At 45.7% G+C, this 23,376-nt stretch overlaps 1 protein-coding gene across 1 annotated transcript in view; it reads left to right on the forward strand.

Moving 5' to 3' along the window:
* The first annotated feature begins 1,148 nt into the window (after positions 1-1,148).
* Positions 1,149-23,376, forward strand: part of LOC135217536 (uncharacterized) — a 59,552-nt gene continuing 37,324 nt past the window's right edge. Inside the window, exon 1 of the mRNA XM_064253502.1 lies at positions 1,149-1,327. The gene's annotated coding sequence lies outside the window, so the exon portion shown is untranslated. The remainder of the gene's footprint in view (positions 1,328-23,376) is intronic.

A 23,376-nucleotide genomic window follows, 5' to 3' on the forward strand; every position in this document is an offset into this window, starting at 1 on the left:
TAACCTACGAGAGATCCTTCTCTCTTGGTTGATACGTGTCTACGGATACGTTGCTGGGTATAGGGAGCCGACACTGATCCTTAACTAGTGAGTTAATTTTATTTAACGTAGTATTTTTCTTTGGGGTGTTTGAAAGGAGTTAGGGGATAACTCTTTTCAAATTTAAACACCAACCCTCGTGTTAGGGCAGGTGATAGGGATCGGTGTGTGCTCCTTAGTTATGCCACTAGGCATAGGTGTATTGTCATGTAAGTGGATAAGACCCCATTGACAAAGGCCATCAGGCTCTGTCGAGTAAGTGGATAAGACCCCATCGACAGACCCACAAGAACTCTTAGCCATAGGTCACATCCTCGCTGAGGCTCTTGAGGCGAAGCAGATTCCTAGGCATTAGCCATGGAATCTTCCGCCTTAACAAGTAGGAACCAAGGTTTTATTTATTTATTACCTACAACGTATGTTGTTTACCTGTATATTCAGTAATAGCGTCTCTTACCCTCTCCAATGGTGTGAATCAGCTAAGTATATATCTGACAGGTAAGTTGAATGTATAAAAATGATATTGTTATGATACAATAAAGTTTTATACATACTTACCTGGCAGATATATACAATTAATTGCCCACCCAACCTCCCCTCAGGAGACAAGTGGAAGAGAAAATCTGATAGAAAACGGGAATGGTTCCTATTCCTGCCACCCAGCGGCAGGGAGGTAGATCACCTGACCTACCTGTAGCGCGTGCCGCGAAATTCGAATTTCTGTCGGGAAGACGGAGTCTATAGCTAAGTATATATCTGCCAGGTAAGTATGTATAAAACTTTATTGTATCATAACAATATCATATTTCTTAACTATACAAACCTGAGGTCCTTACATATAGACCCACCTCATGCCACCCCTCAATCTTTCGGGGCCTGGGTCCTAAAGCAAAGTGGAATGTCGGGCGGGACTCCTGACTATTGGACAAGCAGTTACTGCCTAACTACCTTGTTATTGAATCTTATGACTGAGTTCCAGCTGGCACTGAAAGTAATTCCTTATGTAAAGGACCTCAGGTTTGTATAGTTAGGAAAAATACAATTTACTTTCAAAAATTGTGATTTTTATGTGTTGTGTAGGCAAAATAATTTTATGGTTGATTTCATACTGTGCCTAGGGCAAGGGCACTTGTTTTTATTTTGTAGTGACTGGCAAACCTTGGAGTACTCCTCGGCTGCAAAGCTCCCACTGCAGTAGAGATGATCCTTGTCTTTACCACTGAGCCACTACAAGTTGAGATGAACACTGACCAGAGGCAGTATCTTCTTGCTGTAGCTCTCTCACCAAGTAAGTTTACAACAAGCATTTCACCAATGCTAGCTACCCTTTGTCTCAAATTCATCTCCATTTATGAATGTTTTTGAGTAGTATATGTCCATGTATCCCACCTCCTTTCAATGAAATTTTTATAATAAAGTTTTATACAGGCAGTCCCCAGTTGACAGAGGACTCAGTTAATGGTGATCCGGTTTAATGGTGCTTGTTTAGCACCATAAAATCGGTGACTAAAGGCGCCATAAGGTGCCGATAATAGAGTTATGCACCTTAACATACCTAATAGATCGCCATTAACCCTTAATCGCCGAAGCAGTATTTTAAAAATCATCTCCCGTATGCCGGCGGCGTTCATGAGAGAGCGCTGAGGCGGAAAAAAAAAAAAAAAAAAAAAAAAAAAAAAAAAAAAAAAAAAAAAAGGGATTTTGACGTAGGAAAAATCTATTTCTCGGGCGAGGAAGCCGTGTCGCCCAGTGAAATATGTCTGCTTTAGCACTATTTCTAGTAAAAATATTGCTATAATACAGAGAACTGCTAAATTGGACATGTCAGAAGCTTCTGACTCGCTCACCTATATAAAAGGAGTCGGTATAAAACTGGGGCGAGTGTTAACACTACCACAGCAACCCCTCCAAATTAGCCTTTTCCTCATCAAAAGACCCTAAATACGGGGAGCCGACCCATAGGTCACACCTAGCGTACCCCATTGAAGGCGTCTGTGACGTCATACTTATCGATAGCAATGAAGCTTGGTGCACCTGCAAGGGGGGGGAAAAAACCAGGGGGGGATTTTCACTGGGCAACACGGCTTCCTCGCCCAGAAATAGATTTTTCCTACGTCAAAATCCCTTTTCTGGGCTCAGCCGTGTCACTCCCGTGAAATTGTCCCAGAGAAACACCAAGCTACATCACCCTGAAAACGAAATAGAATATATTAAATTGTATAAATTAACACCATACACCAAGTCAAATAAAGAAATGTGCTTGCGGTAGGTAGAATGTTAATAATGCTGGCATAATAAAATATTCATATGACACCAAGGACAGTACTACAGTAAGTCCTCGGGTTACGCTGGTCTCGACTTACGATGTTTCGTGGTTACGAACGCGCCCCCATAAAAATATATATATATTTTGCGTCGTTCCGTCTTACGCGGTTTAGAGTCGTAAGCAACGTAAACAAACGCGAACTAGTTCCAGGGCGCACGGCGGAAGAATATGCTTTGTGGGGGAGAGGACGGCGTCGCTTCGCTACGCTCATTCCTCGCCCATACGCCATTTTGTTTTGGTTGTTTACACTGCCTTCTCTCTCCCTCGTGTTGTATCGTTTTTGTAACTTTTGCTCTTTGTTATGGCTCCAAGCGCAATGGCGGACTCTTCTGATGGTAGTGCATCGAAGAAAAGAAAGGAAACCATCACCATGGAAATTAAAGTGGACATTATAAAGCGATCTGAGAAGGGAGAAACGCAACAACATTGCCGCTCGCTTGGCTTAGCCGTTCGACCGTTGCTACCATTATCAAAGATAAAGAGCGCATCGTTGAACATGTGAAAGGATCTGCTCCTATGAAAGCGACAGTGATAACTAAGCAGCGTAGTGGTCTAATAATTGAAATGGAAAGGTTATTGGTGCTTTGGTTGGAAGACCAAAATCAACGGCGTATCCCAGTCAGCCTTATGGTGATTCAGTGTGCAAGCCAGTCAAACTAATAAAGGTAAGGAATTGTTCTCTCGTTGTTATTGATAGGTATTTACATTAAATCATGTGGTATTTTTCAATGTTCCGACTTACGCTGAAAAATCGTGTTACGATGCATCGTAAGAACGGATCAACGTCGTAACTCGAGGGACCCCTGTATATTGATGTTGTAGCAGGAGACACTGACCTCCCTACAGCTATTGCATGATATTTAAGATCCTCCAAAGACTTAAGGTAATGCTTTGGAAAACCCAGTGCGACTTCCAACCATTATACTTCTTCAGATTATCAAAAGTCCACATATTTGAAGAAATTTACAGAAGTTGTTATAGCCCGAATACCACGCGCTTTGGGAAAAAAGGGAAAGAACCCTGGGCTGACTTTCTTGGTAAAATACAAAAACTGCTGCGCAATGCCCTTTAGAGATATGGTACCACACCGCCCCACATGAAAAGGGGGGGAGGGGGGCCTTCGGAAAAGGTAGATGTTCTAGATAAATAGTCCTTAGGAGTTTTAACAGGACATAAAGAAGGATGTTGTGGAATCGGAACAACCTTCCATGGGGATCACCTTACCAAAGGGTTCTCATTCTTGTCCATAAAAATATTATTTGTGAAAGCAACACGTCACCCGAGGAAAGGAATTCTATATGCCCTTGGCATTAGATAAAGATGACATCTGCGATGTTCTGGCACCTGAAGCCAGACTTAATAAAAACAGTGCCTTACGCAAAAGGGTTTGGCAATCACATTTGAAGTTGTCTGTTTTAGAGTCTAACCTGAGAACATCGTTAAGAAACCATGACACTGACGACGGCCTCGTGAATAAGCCGCAGGCGTGCACAAGCCCTTGGGATTGAGGTGAAATAAGACTCAGATTGATTTTATACCAAACTCGAGAAGAAAAACCTTTTTCAGAGCTGATTTAGTGGTTGTTATTGTGGCAACTGCCGAAGCCTTGTTCGAAATAAAGTCCTGAAGAATGTTATAGCCACGTTCATTGTCATTACTTTGACATTTGATTCCCTGAGAAATGTAGGCAATTGTTTAACTGCTGAACCATACTGGCAAAGTGTAGATTCTCTTTTGTCTGACTCCAAGAACAAAATGTTCTGTGGATCAATGTCCCCTACCCTCCTACCTGCAAACTTCATGAAATCCATAAAGATAGGGTTTTGTGAAGACCTGAGGAATCGAACACAGTCACCGTTTGAACATTGTTTGCAACAGCCTCAAGTCCGGGAGAGGGTGAGGACGAAGACCTAGTTCAGGAGAAGGGGAAACCAATTGTTCTTGGGCCAGTAAGGAGCTATGAGAGCCACCTGACCTTGAAGGATTTCAACTTGTGCAGCACCTTCAGGAGAAGGTTCAATGGAGGGAATAATAAACCTCCCTCCACTGGTTCCAACTTATACTCAGGGCGTCCGTAGCGTATGCTAGAGGGTCATATTTGGGGCTACGTAACAAGGCAGCTTGTGGTTTGCTGTAGCGAACATATCTACTTTCAGACCGGTACTCTCCTACAAACCCTCTTGAAGGATTCCTGGTCCAGTGACCATTCTGACTCCAGGGGGACTGACCGGGACAGTGCGTCTGCTACTACATTGTGGACTCTGCCAGATGGGTAGCCGATAGATGCCACGGTGTTCTTGCTAGCTAGAGAAAAAGTTGCTATCACCACGTGGTTCACATGACTTGACTTTGAACCACCTCTGTTTATACCGTGTATCACTACCGCACTGTCGAGAGCCAATCGATATGAGTCTCCTCCGGAGGACGGAGCTTCATATGGGTCAGAAACATACCATAGCTTCCAGGATGTTGATGTGAAGCTTTTGGAACTGAGGTGACCAAGTTCCCTGAACCTTGTCGTGCTGTGAATAACCTCCCCAACCTGACAGTGATGCGACTGTATGCACCAGTAGGGACGGGGTTGGGGGAGGGAAACTGCCACTGTAAACTCTTTGGCTAGGTTTTCGGGCCATTGCCCATGGATGTAGGCGTTCTTCCTTGGGAATCAGAGGTACCCGGCCGAACTTGTCGCGACACTTGGCATTGGCCTTTGAACGTCAAACTCGATTGATGTCCTTGAGCTTGGCTTTCAACAGAACGTCTGTGACTGAGGCAAATTGGAGCGAGCCTAGGATCGTCTCCTGATTCCTTCTCGAAGCCTTTTTGCATTTTTAAGAATTGGCTTGTTACCTTGGCATTCCCTTCCCTGATGGAATGGAAAGATTGTGTGAATCCAAGCCCAATGGATACCTAGCCACTGGGACTTGGATTCTGGGGTCAATCGGGACTTGGTCCTGTTGATCTTGACCCCTATATACTTCCAGGAAAGATATGACTCGTCCGTGGCTTTTCATATACTTGTCTTTGGCCATCTCCCAGATTAGCCAGTCGTTTAGGTACGCCACCACCAATAAAAACCTGAGACCTTAGCTCTTGCACCACTACCTCCGCCAGTTTCGTGAAAACCCTTGGGGCTATATTCAGCCTGAAGGGCATCAACCTTGAAGGAATAGGCTTCTTTCCTAGTTTGAAGCCCAGGAATGGATGGAAGTGCCGAGCCATCGGGACATGATAATAGGCGTCTGTAAGATCTATAGAGGTGGTGACGCCCCCACGGGGAAGTAAGGCCCGTACCTGAGAGATGGTCAGCATTTAGAACTTGTCGCAAGGAATGTACAAGTTTAAACGGGACAAGTCTAAGATCACCCTTCTTTGGTCGGTCCCTTTCTTTGGGACACTGAATAAGACGACTCTGAAATTTCAAGTTCTTTGACCGGAGACTGCTCCCTTCTGGAGAAGATCCTGGAGTAATCCATCAACCCTTGGGTTGGATGCTGATAGATGGATACTATGCTTTCCGCTCAGCTGCTGACCCCATAACGATGTTAAAAGAGATACGCCTGCCTCATATTGAGGAACTTCATTGAGATGATGAGGGTCGGGTTCCTTTCCTGACCATGCACCTCTAGCTCGCCCTTGGGCTCCGGTTCCTCCACGCTGACGAAAGGGGCCTCTAGCCCTGCAACCCCTAGCAACCTTGGTAAAAGGTTGAAATACCCGATTCTCATAGACCGGGTTAAAAGCAGGCACACTGAATACAGTGGGGGAACCTGTTGGCTAGCCGACGGCAAAAGGAAGACAAATTGATGCTGTTGCCGAGGCTGAGCCTTAGAAGATGAGGTTGGGGAACTTTCTGAATTAGAACAGCTTGTAGCACAGGATGCTGTTGCAGAACTTGGAAAGGTTGGTACCTTCTTTGACCTTCCTAGCCCTAAAACTGGAGGAAGAAGACTCTAATTTCCTTTTGAAAGGAATGCCCCAACGCAATCTGATGCTTGATTAAAACGTGATGCCTCGTTCTGAACTTGTTTACTGCCGAAGCTGGGAAGAGATCTGCACCCCATATTGAGGAAGCCAGAAGCTTGTTGGGTTCATGCCTGATCGTAGCTCGGATAGAACATGCTTCCTGCCATTTTCTCTTAGTAACCGCAAAGCGTACGATCACATTGCATGCTTAAAAGTAAACTATCCGCAATGACCTTAAACAGCGGTTCATGAGCGTACTCAAGAGCCGCCGTCTCCGTCATCACTAGAGAGTTAAGAGACCTTGCAAAACGTGTCCTAGCATCAAATTCGGCTTGGATCAGTGCGTCTGACAGAGGCGCTCACTAAACAAGTTGATTGCACAGTTTGGCTTAAGCTTGCCTACCGAGAATGTAGCCGGCAAACTTCCCACAAATTCTCCCTACCTGGAGTAGCAATGATGTGGGATCTGTCTTGCTAAGCTGGGGCTCTTCCGAGTCACTGCCTGAATGGTAAGTCCTTGCTACCTTTATGTAAAAGGTAAGGAGTTCCCGTCATCAGATGTAAACATCGTGAAAGGGCTTTTAAATGCTGTTACCTTAGTATTTGAGCAGATCCACTTCTAGGCTCCATATCCATACTTGATGAGCCTGATGCTAGAAAGGATAACAGTCCCCTTGGAGACCTTGTCCTACCTAATCGAAGCTGCCTCCATAAGCCTAACATAACTATAAATGGTGGCCATAACCTTTCGGGGAAGAACTCGAAATCCTCGAGTCTACGTGTACCACAACCTTCTGCAGTCAACATCCGCTGACAAACGGAGCGAAGTTCACTACCCTTTAAGGATACACAGGGTGGAACGGAGGGAGCGTGAACCCGTCAGGCAATGCTCTGACCTTGCACCAAGTTACTAGGAGGTGCCGGAGCTGCTGACCCCTGTCTGAGACCTGCAATCAGGGAGTCCTGTGCACCTAAACTTTTAAAAAACACCCTTTCAAACCTTGCTGCGACTGAACTGACTAAGCTAGCAAGACCACTGACCTGATTTAAAATATTCGTGTTGAACAGGTCTTTGCCGAACTAAAGGGGAACCTTCCAGCCCTCCCTACTGTACCTTATGAGGTATCCGACTCAAGACGTTGAAGGGATAGGACTTGAGGGGGCAATGGGAAGAGTTCTCTCCTTAAGGCTTGGATTTGCAGACTTAGAAAGAAATCTCAGCCTAGGTTTAATATGTGTATGAAACCTCTGGCACCTGCCCAGGCCTTGGCTTTGTGTCTGATTGGCTTTTAAGCAAGGTTTACCCGAAGGTTTTCTCTTTAATCTAGGAATCACAGAGAAGGAATGCGACCTGGGAGGGGGCAAACCTCCTGTGAAACCCATGAAGGAATTGGGAGTAAAGGGAGAGGAAGAATCAGAGTCACTCGAGGGAAAGACCCCCGGTGACCAACTAGGTTAGCCTCATTAACACTGTTACCTGTAACCATATCTAGTGTAACGGGCAAATCCTCACTACTTCAAGTGAGACTACTTCCAAACCAAGGTCCGGCAACTCCGCCTCTTGCTGTTCCATACTGAATCTTGAATTGATTTGATAACTGGTGCTGCGACTTTTGGGTCAACGTATCTGGCAGCTTTCCCGGCTGGGAAGGCTGCCATATCTTGAGGTAGAATATAAGGCTGTCCAAAACCTCCAACCCAGATCTTGAGGGTGGAGAGTGCAGCATGCTTAACAGACTGCTCCGTCTGTAATGCAAGGAATGTGTCAATTTCGAGTAAAATCTTTGAACATTACCCTTACATATGTTGATTATTAATAATAATTTAATTTTAAAGAAATTTTTATTATTTATTTATCTATTTTTTTATTTCTTTATTTTTTTATTTATTATTTATTTTTTTATTTATTTATTTATTTATTTATTTATTTTTTTTTTCACTAACAAAAGTAGTGTAATATAATTCCATCACAATATGCATAGAACAAGCAGTGCGGTAACTTACTGAACAGGTAACCTGTTGTACAAGTCGTAGCAGGCAAAGCAGATTTCGTGATGCCGGACTACGGAACCGGTAAGCAATACTGCGCACGGGGCATGGTTCCGGCAAACGTCATGGTTGCACGATCCTGTAGACCGGCAACCAGACACTGAGTGGCCTGTAAGTGCAATAATATATAAGAACAATTGCACAAACTTATTAGGATATTATGATAATAATGTCACATGCGGAGCATTCAGGACTGAAATAATATATATATAAAAAAATATGTATGTATATATATATTCATATATTTACGTCCCGGGGACTGTGTAATAATTAAAACAACCCGGAGCTGTATGACCTGGGGTTGGGGTGGGGTACACGAAGTAACCCGGGACGGCCACATGAACTCGCAAGTTCCGTGGCAAACAAAGAAAGGAAAATATATAAGGGATTTTGACGTAAGGAAAAATCTATTTCTGGGCGATTGGCTCGTGTCGCCAGCGAAAAATATATCCTTTAATCTATTATTTCTAGGGTAAATGTACTAACACATACCAGAGAATAAATAAATAAAGAAAAAGGTCAGTATAACTGACTCGCCTCACCCTCCAAGAGGGTGTCGGTATATGAACACTAGGCGAGTGAGACCACTACCACGAGCAAATACCAATAGAAATCTCCCACAACAAAAAACCCTCCATGAGGAGCGCCACCCACAGAGTGAGCAGCTCGTACTACTACTACTCCATCCCATGCTGCCGACTGCTGCGCCTCTGGTGGCCATCCTGAAGTTAGCAGGACAATCTTGGGCGAAGGGATGGGTAGGGTGGGATTTCGCTGGCGACACGAGCAATCGCCCAGAAATAGATTTTTCCTTACGTCAAAATCCCTTTTCTGGGCTCAGCTCGTGTCGCTGCGCGAAATCGTACCAGAGAAATAGCACAAGATTGTAAACAAAAGTAATAAAAAACAAATCAGAATAGGTCTCAAATAAAAAAATAAAGTAAATATAAAAAGAATATAATTGCTAAAAAGATACAAATACACAGTGATACAAAATAAAAATATGCTTAAATACCCTTAATTCTAAACATGTTTCTTAACATAAGGTAATTTACATATGTACAGAGGTAAATTGGCTTACATGTAACAAAATGGTATCTGTGTAAAGGCATGTATCAAAAATATAATAGCAATTAAAACAATCAAATGAACAAATTAATCAACAATGATAATATATAAGGAATGTATATGACTTTAATATACAAAACCCGTAACCATTATAAATGAGATGTATCCCCTAGCATAAAAATAAGGGGAACATCCATGAGATCAATATCCATACATCTGGAGTGTCCCTAGCAAAAAAATAAGGGGCACCCACTACATCATCATAAAAGCAGCTAAGGCACAAGGTGAATGTAAATGAACACGGTAGGAATAGACGAACTGTTGGGTGAAGCAGGTAGAAAGGAGGACTGAATCTTCTACTACAAATTAACTAGAGTCAGGGGAAACTATGTTTCCCGCTGCTACTGCTGAAAATTTCAGAGCTTCCAAGGACTTAAGGTAATGACGTTTGAACACTGTCGGCGATTTCCATCCGGTATACTTTTTCAACTCATCGAAGTTCATGTGTTGGAAATAATTAATTGAGGTGGCTACTGCTCTGACATCATGTGCTTTTTGGGAAAGAGTCAGGATTGGCTTGTTTAATAAAGTACAGGATTTGTTGCCTGATGCCTTTAATGGATAAAGTTCCACCTTTTTCCCTCTTAAAGAGGGGCCCCGATGAGGATGAGGAGGTCCTGGATAGAAAGGCTCGTAAGGTTGAAACTGGACCAAAGGGACATACATCTTGTGGAAGAGGAAGTACTTTCCAAGGTTCCCACCTCATCAAAGGATCTTCATTCTTTGCCAAAAAGCTACGTTCCGGAGAAAGTAAAGGTAGGACTTCCCCTGTGGGAAGGAATTGAATAAGATCCGGATCTCTGGATAAAGCCGACAGTTCTGAAATTCTTGCTCCTGAAGCCAGGCTTAATAAAAATAGGGTTTTTCTTAGGAGCATCATAAACGAGCATGTGTCATTATCGGTTTCGGAAGCCAGTTTTAGAACATCGTTTAAGAACCATGAAACTGACGTAGGCCTCACAGAAGGCCTAAGTCTAGCACATGCCTTAGGAATAGACGAGAAGTAGGTATCCGTCAAGTCTATGTTAAATCCAAATTGAAATATCTTTTTCAAGGCTGACTTGTTTGTCGTAATCGTGCTAGCTGCTAAACCTTTTTCAATAAGGATCTGAAGAAGGATATAGCTGAATTAACTGTCATGATTCTGATATCTGACTCTCTCAGGAAGGTTGCTAACTTTTTGACAGCAGCATCATACTGCCTCAAAGTTGAATCCCTTTTATCGGATTCCAAGAAGAGATTCTGAGGGTCAATATTCGCATCTCTTTTTGCCGCAAACTTCATGAAATCCATAAAGTTAGGGTTTTGAGAATCCATGAGGAAGCGAAACACAGTCTTCGTTTGTACTGACTGGGAGAGCTTGGGACTGGGATCCGAAGAGGACGAAGGCCCAGTTCCAGAATTAGGGGATACCAATTGCTCTTCGGCCAGTCTGGGGCTACTAGAGCCACTTGACCCTTGAATGTCCTGAGTTTGTTCAATACTTTCATAAGGAAGATTCACTGGAGGGAAGACGTAAATCTTCTCCCAGTTGTTCCAGTCCAGAGCCAGGGCGTCCGTGGCGTAAGCCAGAGGGTCCAGGTTGGGGGCTACATAACACGGTAGTTTGTGGTTCGCGGGTTGGGATGCGAAGAGATCCACCTGTAGCCCTGGGACTCTTTGAAGGATCCATTGGAACGAACTGTTGTCTAGTGACCATTTCCGACTCTAGGGGTACTGATCGGGATAGGGCGTCTGCTATGACTTTCTCACTCCAGCTATGTGAGTGGAGGAAAGATGCCAACTGAACTTGTCTGCAGGAGAAGATGGCTACCATGACGTGATTTAGATACGTGACTTGGAGCCTCCTCTGTTTATACAATGTACTACCACTGCGCTGTCCAGGACTAGCTTTATGTGGGAGTACTCTTTGGGTGTAAACTTTTTTAGAGTCAAGAACAATGCCATTGCCTCCAGGTACGTTTATATGGAACTGACGGAACTGGAGTGACCAAATCCCTTGAACCTTTTTGACCTGGGAATACCCTCCCCAGCCGCTTAAGGACGCGTCTGTGTGGATGGTGATCCCTGGTGGAGGGAAACTGAAGGGGGTACTGACACTGATAGATTCTTGACTTTTGCCCACGGCCGAAGCCGATTCTTTAGAATCAGAGGCACTGAGGATAGCTTGTCCCTTGACCTGACATTTGTCTCGCGAGCGCCAGATCCTGGTTAGGTCTTTCAGTTTGGCTTTCATTAAGACGTTCGTTACTGATGCAAACTGGAGAGAGCCGAGGATCCTTTCCTGAGCTCTCCTTGATGTTAGTTTGTGACTTAGAAATTGCTTGACTGACTTCGCTATTTCTTTCCTTTTGGTAGATGGAATCGACAGAGTGTGGGAGGATAGATTCCATTGAATGCCTAGCCACTGAAAGTTTGACTCTGGAGTGAGTCTTGACTTGGACTTGTTTATCTTGAATCCTAGATATTCTAGGAACTGGATCACTTTTCAGTGTAGCCTTGTTGCATTCCTCGACTGATGGGGCCCAGATCAAACCAATCGTCGAGATACGCCACTACCATAATCCCTTGCGATCTGAGTTGTTGCACTACCACTTCCGCTAGCTTCGTGAACACCCTGGGTGCCACGTTGAGTCCGAATGGAACTACCTTGAAGGAGAATGTCTGGTCTCCTATCTTGAATCCCAGATACGGACGGAAGTGTTCTTGCAATAGGGATATGATAGTAGGCGTCTGTAAGATCGATAGAGGTGGTGACGGCCCCACGGGGAAGTAAGGTCCGCACCTGTGAGATCGTGAGCATCTTGAACTTGTCGCAGCGGATGGCTAAGTTTAAGCGGGACAAGTCTAAGATTACCCTTCTTTTTTGTGAGCCTTTCTTTGGCACGCTGAACAAGCGACCTTGAAATTTTAATCTCTTGACTCTCGCTATAGCTCCTTTCTGAAGGAGGTCCTTTGCGTACTCTGTCAATTCTTTGGAAGGAATTGACGGAAAAAGGTCTGGCTGGAGGTGGTGTTCGTCAACCAGCTCCAACCCAGCCCTTTTGACACTATGCTCTGAGCCCACTGCTGAAGTTCCACCGGTGGCGAAAGTGAAACAGCCTCCCTCCTACCTGAAGATCTTCATTGGTTTTCTGGTAACCGCCTCGGCCCTCCTCTGAAGTGCTTTCCACTATTAAAGGGGCCTCCCGATCCTCTCCCACGAAAGGACCGCTTACCTCTGCCTCCCTTACCGAGCGGTCATACTTCTGAGAAGCTTGACTCCTCGAAGGCTTGATTGTAAGCTGGAGAGATGGCGTATGAGGTAGAGTTGAGCTGAGGGGATATCACATAAATTGGCTGTGATTGACCCTTAGAAGTGGAAGGTTGGGCTGTCTGCACTAACGGCACTGCTGGAACTTGTTGAGGAAAGCGTGGTTGCTTCTTCTGGTAAGGTTGGAAACGCCTAGGTTTCCTCTGTCCCTTACCTTTAGTGTCAGGTCTTGCCTCCTCCTAGCCGTAAGGCCCAACGGTCCTTAAGGCTCTGGTTCAACCTCGTAGCCTCTGCCTGGACTTCCTAACCATAGCCTCTGGGAAGAGATCTGCGCCCCAGATGTTAGAGGAGAGTAACCTATTCGGCTCATGTCGAATGGTTGCCTCTAGCAGGACATGCTTCCTACAATTCGTTCTAGCAGTGGCAAACTCGAACATATCTGACTGCACCGTTTGAGTCAGGGCTTGGTCATAAGCTTAAAAATTGGTTCTGATCCATAGCCATGGTTGCTACCTCAGACATAGCCATAGAGTTGATTGATCTGGCTAGTCGTGATTTTGCGTCAAATTCAGCCTGAATAAGACTATCTGGGAGCCTGGGTAGCTTTTCACCAAACTGCTCCATAGCACAGTCCGGTTTGAGTTTGCCAGCTGAGAATGTATTCGGCAAGTCTTCCCACAATTCTCAATTGAAGGGAGTAACGGAGATGTGGGATCTGCTTCTTTCAACTGAGGCATGGTTTTCCCCCTTTCTGGGCCGCTGAGATGGTCGACCTTGCTATCTTGGTTAGGAACGGGAGCGGGGTACTCTCATCCATTGTGAAAATGGTAAAGGGACTTTTAAAGGTTGTATCTTGGTGTTAGAACAATCCATGTCCCTCTAAACATCTGAGCCATTCTCTCTGAGCCATGGTCTCGTGAATAGAGGACTGTCTCCTTTGGTACCCTATCGTCCCGAACCATAGCCGAAGGCGTGAGCCTTGCGTAGTGCCTATGAAAGGAGGCTGTAGGCCTTCCGGGTAGAAACTCGAAGTCCTCTATTCTTCGAGTTCCAAACTCCGGTATGGAGATGAGACCGTCCTGGAAGGGGCGTATTGACGCTACTCTCCATGGGTTTTGTTCATAGAGAAAGCAGGAAGTGAGTCATACGGAGGAAGCTGAGTTCCACTTGTGTTGGAAAGTGAGGGAGAGGCTAGAGGAGCTTCTCTTAGCCCGGCTATAATAGTATCTTGGGAAGTGATCCTATCCGACAGGCGAGAGATCATTTGTTCCATACTAATCTTTAGGGACCCAACTAGGTCGCCCACCTGTTGCAACAGGCCAGCATTGAGTCCAAAGCCGGAGCTGCTGCGGAGGTGGAGGGGAGGCTCTGAATTGGAACCAATGTAGCGGAACTGGTGATTCTGCCGGATTGCGAGATCTCTCCTTGGATTTACTTTTTGAGGACTTAGAGCCGGAGCTAGAAGCTTTAGACCTGTCTGGGCCGGGATTGCGAGCCGGAGACTTACGTGAGGAAGAAGACGAGGACGTCTTCTTAGACGACGATGACGTCTTAGTCCAAGGTCATCACTTTAGCCTTGACCTTAGGTCTAACCGAAGCCTCAGGAGGAGTATATAATTCATCACCCGTAAAGCCTTGGAAGGATGGAGAGGTTGCAGGGGTAGAAGAAACAGTCACACCCAAGGGCGACCCTTGGGTGCCCACCTTACTTACCTCGACCAACAGGTCGTCTATACCTACCATCGGTTCAACATTAATATCCAGGGTTGCGACATCCGTGGAGATATCCTGGTCTTGTTCAGTTAAGGAGGCCGCCAAGCTGTTGTTGGATGAAGCGATAGTCGGGTCCGCCTCTACTGGGTCGAGTAACCTGTCGCCTTGCCTCCGGGGGAAGATTAATAGTGCTAACCGCTTCTCGAGGATGTAGGGCTGACCCTTGCGGCGTTCTTGCCAAAACCTCCGACCCAGGCCCGCAGGGTAGCCAGTGCGGTATCCCTTACTGCCGGAGCCTGTAAGAGAGGGCGTATTTTAGATTTAAGAATCACTTAAAAAAACTAAAACTTAGTAGTATACTTAAACTAGATGCCTTAAGTTAAAGTAAATGATGAAAACTTAAGCACTAAAAAAAGAAGCGGGGAGCAGCTACCTGGAGATGGAATAAACTTACCCCTTCCAAAAGCTGGCTCACCAGATCGTAACATGGTACCGTTCTCATGGTACCAGACCTGGATGTCCCCGTGCGGAGTCGCGCATGTGAGCATGGGACCGGCAAACTTCGTGTCCACAGGGGTCCTGAAGTGTAGCGGAACCTCCCGATGCTCACAGTTGTGGCCTGTAAGTGGGAAGAACATAGTATCTTAAAAGGCATCACTTACAACTAAAGGACAAAAGAACTCCGTTACATGCCGGAGCTCGGAAAAAAATTTGGGCATAAACCCCTCCTGCATTGCCTGAATAGGCTTATAATCCCGGAGAGATCCGGTAAGTATAGAAAGGGAGGGGGGATGGTTTTAAGGTACTTAGATAAACTTATAGATAACTTAAACCTAAACACAAGCGAACCGGACTAGGTTCAGTGTGAAGCGGAGTGTAGTAACTCAGCAATACGGTAAGGTTAGTAGTGGACCTACTGTATGTTCCGGTCCACTCTGCTGGGTGGACTAGCCCCTTCCGCTGGATACCAGGACTCCGATCAGGGAGGAGCTCTAGTAAGGAGGGAAGGGCGAGAGACATACAATGCTCGAGCTAGCCCGGAGCGACAAGGTAGTAACAGAGGGGGGGAAGCCAGGGCCCCCCCCCACACAAGTACCCCACCCGGCCGGACCGAGAAGCCGGAGAGGTCGAGACCAGTCTGGGTCTGTCCCGACTCCCTAGCCCTCCGCCTTGAGGGGAGAGAGGGAGGCATGCTCGGGTATGCGGAGCGAGCATGGGCAGACCGACCCACCCCCGCCCGACTCTATGGAAGAGCGGGAGGGGGGGGAAGGGTGGGTGACTGGGCAGGCTCTGGCTGTCCCGTGATCACGAGTGACCACGAGGCGGTAAACTGAGATACGATAACCAAACCTAGGCCAACCAACTGATCAGAGAGAAGCTATCGGGAAGCAACTTGAACTGAAAAGCGTAGCATACAGGCCCACAGGGCTAAAACCAACTGATCAGAGAGATGCTATAGGGAAGGCAACTGAACTGATCAGCGGTAGTATAGGCTCTATGAGCCAGGACCTAGGCTAAGCCAGACGCCTAACTAACCTAACGATGACAAAATACATATAATAAATAAATAAAATGAGAGAGAAAGTAATATAGCAGAGAAAAAATCCAGGAGTGTACGACTAACCCGAAGGCAAGTCTACCACTCAAAGCTAGTCAGAAGCCGATACTAAGAACCTGGACTAGGGTCTGGATAGAAAAAAGCCTACATAAGGTGAAAATACATGCATGCATGACAACCTGAGTAGACCTTAATCTAAACAAAGCGGATAATCAAATAGAGCGTACATAAATAATGGGATGTTCTAGGTATGGGAGACCAAGAACGAACCATCACGCGGCAGAACCATGCTGCCATGCTTCCGACCCCGAGAACGTATTTATACCTAAAAAACGGCAAATACTGTCCCAGGGTCGGAAAAAACCAACTAATCATAAATACTGAGTACTTAACTTAGCTGCTGCGATAGCTGCACGCTCATTATAGATAAATCCAACGAAAGGGCACACACAGAGAGAAAAATAAAAAAAACACTGTGACTCGTGTGCGCTAACTGAAAAGGATGGCCACCAGAGGCGCAGCAGTCGGCAGCATGGGATGGAGTAGTAGTAGTACGAGCTGCTCACTGTGGTCGGCTCTCCTCATGGAGGGTTTTTGTTGTGGGAGATTTCTATTGGTATTTGGCTCGTGGTAGTGGTCTCACTCGCCTAGTGTTCATACCGACACCCTCTTGGAGGGTGAGCGAGTCAGTTATACTGACCTTTTTCTTATTTTATTTATTCTCTGGTATGTGTTAGTAACATTTACCCTAGAAATAATAGATTAAAGGATATTTCGCGCAGCGACACGAGCTGAGCCCAGAAAATATATATATATATATATATATATATATATATATATATATATATATATATATTCATATATTTTACGTCCCAGGGACTGTGTAAGAAATAAAACCAGCGGGAGCTGTATGACCCGGGGGGGGGGGGGGGGGGCCGGGGGGGGGGGGGGGGGGTACACGGAGTAACCCGGGACGGCCACTTGAACCCCTCCCGCAAGTTCCGTGGCAAAAAGAAAAGAAAATAAAAAAAAAAAAAAAAGAGAACTAAAATAACAAATATCATATCTCCGCCTATGGAGAGTAACTTCCGTAAACATAGCCTCAACGACTACCGGAGAAGCTGGAATCTAAATCCGCCTTATGCGGAGAGGGAATGTTTTAGGCGGATGGATGTAAGCTCCGGGAGCTGAAAGAAGCAGAGCGCAACAAATCCACGGAAGCCGAGACTGCATACGCAAAGCAATCATCAACTCCGGAGGCGGTCGGCTGAGAAGCGACACCCACCAACCTAAGGTCCGGGAGGACCCTCTACATCCCCCCCTCCGCTGATGGGAACGGCTGTCAGCGACAACCGAGGTGAGAGGAGCACCCAACTACTGGGGGCCCCACGTGAGGGGGAGGGAGGGAGGGCTGATGGGGTGACGATCGTGTGAGCAGCGTACCCTCGCAAATAAAGATCACGAGGGAAACGCAGGCATAGCCTATGTAGGCTAACCGACCTAACATCCAACATATACATAGAGAAAATAAAATCAATTACTTAAAGCTAAAAGAAAATCATGCTTTAACACGGGGGAAATGAAATAAACTTACGTAAAATATAAAACCGCAATGAAGGCCACTCGATAACGTTGGGCGCAAAAGGGAAAAGCTACTTGCCTACTGACAAAACGATAAGAAACGGCAAGCTGACGAAAAGAAAAAAGGGAAAATTCTTGAATGAAAAATAAACCAAACTTAAAAATAACAGGAGGGGGGGTGGGGGGGGGGGGGGGCGGTGGATAAACGGCGAAGCACGAATAAAGAAACGTGCTCGAATGAAGACCCCCGTGAAAAACATGAAAATAACAAAACATAAACGAAAATAGGATCGACTAAAAACTGCCACCCAAGAAATAAATAAATATATGTACTGAAATATCACATGTTACAAGCAGAGAGGAAGAGACCACTCGAAATAGGTACAATTCAAGGATAAGCCGTAAAGACGACTTGCCGCCCGCCCGCTACTTATAAGTGACGCCTAACAAATCCTAATAAAGGCAAAACGAAAGGCAAATTCACTTCTCTAAATATTGAAAAAGGGCGGAAACCAGTACTTAACTTGGGTGAAGAGGTAGATTGACGATCCGTAACCAAGAATAAAAATAAAAGAACAAATAGCTATATTTGAATGTACGAACATGATATGGCTATCGAAAAGTATGTCGTCACAGACGCCTTCAACGGGGTAGCTAGGTGTGACCTATGGGTCGGCTCCCCGTATTTAGGGTCTTTTGATGAGGAAAAGGCTAATTGGAGGGGTTGCTGTGGTAGTGTTTAACACTCGCCCCAGTTTTATATACCGACACCTTTTATATAGGTGAGCGAGTCAGAAGCTTCTGACATGTCCAATTTAGCAGTTCTCTGGTATTATAGCAATATTTTACTAGAAATAGTGCTAAAGCGACATATTTCACTGGGCGACACGGCTGAGCCCAGAAAATATTTTTTCAAAAAATCACAGCACGCTTAGTTTTAAGATTAAGAGTTCATTTTTGGCCCATTTTTTGTTATTGCCCCTGAAGTTTAGTATGCAACCATCAGAAATGAAAAAACAAATATCATTATCATATATAAATATTGGGATATATGACAGCGCGAAAAAAATTTCATATATAATTGTATACATATCGCGCCGTGAGCAATACGGTTAAAGCTAATGAGCTAATTTTTTTTTTTTTTGTATTGTACACAAAATTGTGACCATTTTGGTATATCACACATTGTAAAACGATCAAGGCAACACAGAGAAAATATTATCACAAAATGATGCATGAATTCGTAACGAGCGGACATAAAAAAAAGCTGTTTTCAAAAATTCACCATAAATCGAAATAGTATTGTGCTACAGACTTCCCGTGTGTTGCAAAATGAAGGTAATTGATTGAATATTACTAGACTGTAAGTGTTGTAGCTTACAATTGCAGTTTTTGACCATTTCGGTCGAGTTGAAAGTTGACTGAAGGACAAATTTTTTTCTATTTATCGTTTATTTATATGAAAATATTTAAAAACTGATTAAAGCTACAACCATGGGTTGTTTTTTGTTGTATTCTACATGAAATTGCACACATTTTCATATATAAAACTTTATGTAATGGCTAATTTAAAATGGTGCAAACATTATGACAATCGGATGAAAAAATTTTGATTTTTTCGGAAGAGTTACCGTGCGGACCGTAAGGAAAATGTTTTTTTTTTTTCATAAATTCACCATAAATCGAAATATTGTGCTAGAGACTTCAAATTTGTTGCAAAATAAAGGTAATTGATTGAATATTACTAGAATGTAAGAGTTTTGTACATGAACTTCCCTGCCAGATATATACTTAGCTATAGTCTCCGACGTTCCGACAGAATTTCAAATCTCGCGGCACACGCGACAGGAGGTAGGTCAGGTGGTCTACCTTACCCGCCCCCGCTGGTGGCGGGCGTATGAACCAATCTATCTCTCCAGCCAGATTTTTTTCTTCTGTCGCTGAAGCGATAACAACTGTTGTCGTTTCATTCCGATATATTCTTCATTTCTCGCTTGCCTGGAGATTGATTTGGACATTTTGGTGACGTATTCGCTCTATGTTGGCTTGGCATACGCTGATTGTGGACCGTTATTGACTTTGCGCTGGATTTTCTGTAGAATGTCTGATTTTGATTCTGTTTCCAAAACTCGGTTTTGTTGTTTAGAGTATGTTTGACCGATGGATGTAAGGTGAGGTTACCGAAAGCTGCGGTTGACCCTCACACTTTCTGTGTTAAATGTAGGGGGAATGAATGTTCGTTTAGTAACCCCCCATGTCAAGAGTGTGAGGTTTTGACGAAGATGAATATAAGGCTCTTTCTTCTTATATTAGGAAACTTGAAAGGGATAGGGTACGTAAAGCTTCTTCAAGGAGTTCGAGCAGGTCGAGAATGAGTGAGAATGAAACTAACATTAATGTAGTTATTTTAGAACCTCCTCCCAGGTCTCAGCTCCTGCTCCCCGCACCGAAGCCGTAGATTCGTCTTCGGAGGCGGCGGCCTCAAAAAGCTTCCTTGTGTTCTAAGGAAGACAAGAATCTTCGTACTGATCAAGGTAAGAGTGTCAGTGATGATAAGTGCAGTGTACCCAGTGATGTGGAGGGTGCGTCTGACCGGCTCCTTAGTGCCTCCAGGCTAGACCTCTTCCAGACTCCCAGTTCAGTGGAGGAGGAAAAGTCGAAAGCCGCAGGAGGGCTAGGAGAGCCCCCACCGGTCAGGCGTCCCCTCGGCAGATCCTGAAGTTCGCTCCCAGGCTGCCTTGGATTGTAAGAAGAAGAATATTCTTCGTCAGTGTTTTTCGTCATCCTCTTCTTCCTTGCGCCGAAGCGTGGTTGGAGCGGTCTAAGGAGGCGTCACGCCCGTTGAAGAGGGCTGCGGAGGCTCCCTTCAGTACGTTAGCGTCCAGCCCAGAAGACTTTTCTGATGTAGCTTCCTTGCAAGCAAGAAGCCTAGGAGATCCGGTGATCGCCCTCCTTCTCCCGCTCCTCGCGCTGAGCTTGCTTCGGAAGAAGATCCTGGGGACTCTCCTTCTCGAGTGCTAGCGGGCCTACAAGCTCAGATCACAGCCTTGGCGGACTCCTTGGCATCGAGATCGCGTAGAAGAAGGATTTGTCTCTCCCTATCAAGAGATCGAGGCGCGTTTCGTCGGAAGAGCGCTCTCCTTGTAATCGGCGAATCTCCTTCTTTTGAGGATACTTCTACACATCGTAACATTTCACGAGAGGAACACCACTCCCGCTCGGCGGAGGTGTCGAGACGCCCATTCGACGGATAGGCGCTCCTTGGACTATGAAGTATATTTCCCCAAAGCGGATTCCTGCCTCGGGTAGACGCTCAGCCCCTTCTGTTTCTCCTTCTTCTAGAGTTCGTGCAAGAAGAGAGAGTCGCTCAGGTCATAGAAGACTTATTTCGTCGTCTCCGTCTCATCTTTCTTCTCCTCGTCATTCTCAGAGAACCTAGGGAATGCCCTTCTGAAAAGTAGGCGCACTTCTCCTTCCGACTACTGTAGTCGGGCGTTCGGATACGTGACTGGTAGGCGCTCATCGCATGGAGTTTCGCTCCTCCCCTGTAAGACATCAAGAGTCTAGTAGGAGCCCTGCTCCTGGTAAGCGTCATTCTTTTAGTAGTCTCCTGGAGAAAGACACCTTGATCCTCGTTTGCTTCGTTCTCCTAGTAGGCGCTCTTCGTTCTCGAGACTCCCTACTCCTGATCGGTCTCCTCTTGCTAGAAGTCAAGAACGCCTCAAGCGCCCTGCTTCTGTTGTTAGGCGCTCGCCTTACAGACGTTCTCCCCTTGGTAAGGACCAAGATCTCGCCGAACGCCCTGTTCCGTTTAAGCGCTCGGAGCGTAGCAGCCGCTCTCCGCTTCGTAGGCATCAAGAGCCTCTCAAGCGCCCTGCTCCTGAAAGGCGCCCTATTTTTAGCAACGTTTCGCCGCTTGGTAGGCGCCAGGATTCCACTAAGCGCCCTGTGACAGATAGGCGCTCGCGCCTAGTAGCCGTCTCCTCACGATCGGCGCCAGGATCTTAGCAGGCGCTCTCCCTCTCATAGTTTCCCTAGGGATAGACGTGGTCTTTCTAGAGAAAGGAGTCCTTCCTCTTTTGCTGTTAGGAGTTTGTCTGCATTTAGGAAGGAATGCGAGTTTAGACAAGAATTTTCGGATAAGTGTCCTTCTTTTACAACTCGTCGTTCTCCTGTACCCTCTCTACTTTGGAATCTTCTCCTCATTCAAGACGTTTGTCTCCTTCATCGCACTGTACCCCAGCTAGGAAATCATCTAAGGATTCTCATAAGGATCCTCATCCCCGTTCTCCTCCTCAAGAAGACCAGGAAGCCTCTGAGGAAGAAACTAATACATCGCAACAGTTTCTTCGTACAAGAAGCTCACAGAGCTTCTCCTTCAGGAGTTCGGAGAGTCTTTGAGCCCTATTGCTCCTCCTTCTCCACACTCGTTGTTCTCCACAGCGAAAGCAACGAAAGGATCTTCGTGTGTGAGAATGAAACCGACTCTTTCTATGAAGAAAGCGCTCAAGAGTTTCGGTTCATGGATGCGTACTAAAGAAGAAGCGGGGTGGGAAAACTATGTTTGCCTTCCCTCCGTCGAAGCTTTCAGGACGGACAGGATTTTGGTATGAGACAGGAGAACCCTTGGGACTGGGCCTTCCGTCTTCAGCTGACGCAGATTTTTCGGCACTAGTAGACGCCACTAGAAGATCAGCTTTGAATTCGGCCAAAACTACGTGGGCAATGAATGAAATAGATCACATTCTAAAGGCATTTTTAGAGTCTTGGAAGTTTCAACTTTCTCGATTGGTCCCTCGGAGTCCTAGCCAAGAAAACTCAAGGACGCCGGACACCGTTTTCCTCCTCCGGAGGATTTGAATTGTGGTCTTATCCTGTATGGATAAATCGGTGAGGGATGGGGCCAGCGAAATAGCTTCACTGTTTGGAGCAGGGGTCTTGAAGAAAAGATCAGTATTTTGCTCATTTTTAACAAAGTCTGTCTCACATGCTCAGAGATCGTCTTTGCTTTTTGCCCCTCTCTCTACGCAGCTGTTTCCTAAACACCTGGTTCAAGACATTTCGAAGGCTCCTCTCTGCAAAAGCTACGCAGGACCTTCTAGCGCAGTCTGCAAGGAAGCCGCGCCCTACCTTCCAGACTAAGACGAAGAAAGCTAAGCCGACCTCTCAGGAACCCTTTCGAGGGCTTCTACCTCTAGATCCTCTTCGTTCAGAGGTCGGAAACCAAATAGAAGAGGGAGGACTTTTACGAAGTCAATCAAACTCCCAAGTAAGACTCAAGTCCTTCAGACAACTGTAGGCGCCAGGCTTTTACAGTTTGCAGAAGTCTGGGCCCAGAAAGACGCAGATGCCTGGACCCTGTCAATTTTGAGGAAGGGCTATCTAATCCCGTTCTCTTCGAGGCCTCCCTTGACGAATACCCCGAGGGAGTTGAACGGCCAGATACAGGGACCCACCCCATCATGAATCAAGCCCTCCGACTAGCGGTAGATCAGATGCTGGAAAAGGAGGCGATCGAACTAGTGGCAGATCATCTTTCGGCAGGCTTTTACAACCGCCTGTTCCTAGTTCCGAAATCCTCAGGGGGATGGAGACCGGTGTTGGATGTAAGCGCCCTGAACTTCTTCGTCGAAAAGAAGAAGTTCACGTGGAGACCACTGCCTCGGTGTTGCAGCACTCCGTCCGGACGGATGGTGTCCTTGGACTTACAGGACGCTTACTTCCACGTACCAATCCATCCTTCCTCGAGGAAGTTTCTAAGAT

Source organism: Macrobrachium nipponense, chromosome 7 (genome assembly GCF_015104395.2).
Source record: "Macrobrachium nipponense isolate FS-2020 chromosome 7, ASM1510439v2, whole genome shotgun sequence".
NCBI classification, from domain to species: Eukaryota; Metazoa; Arthropoda; class Malacostraca; order Decapoda; family Palaemonidae; genus Macrobrachium; species Macrobrachium nipponense.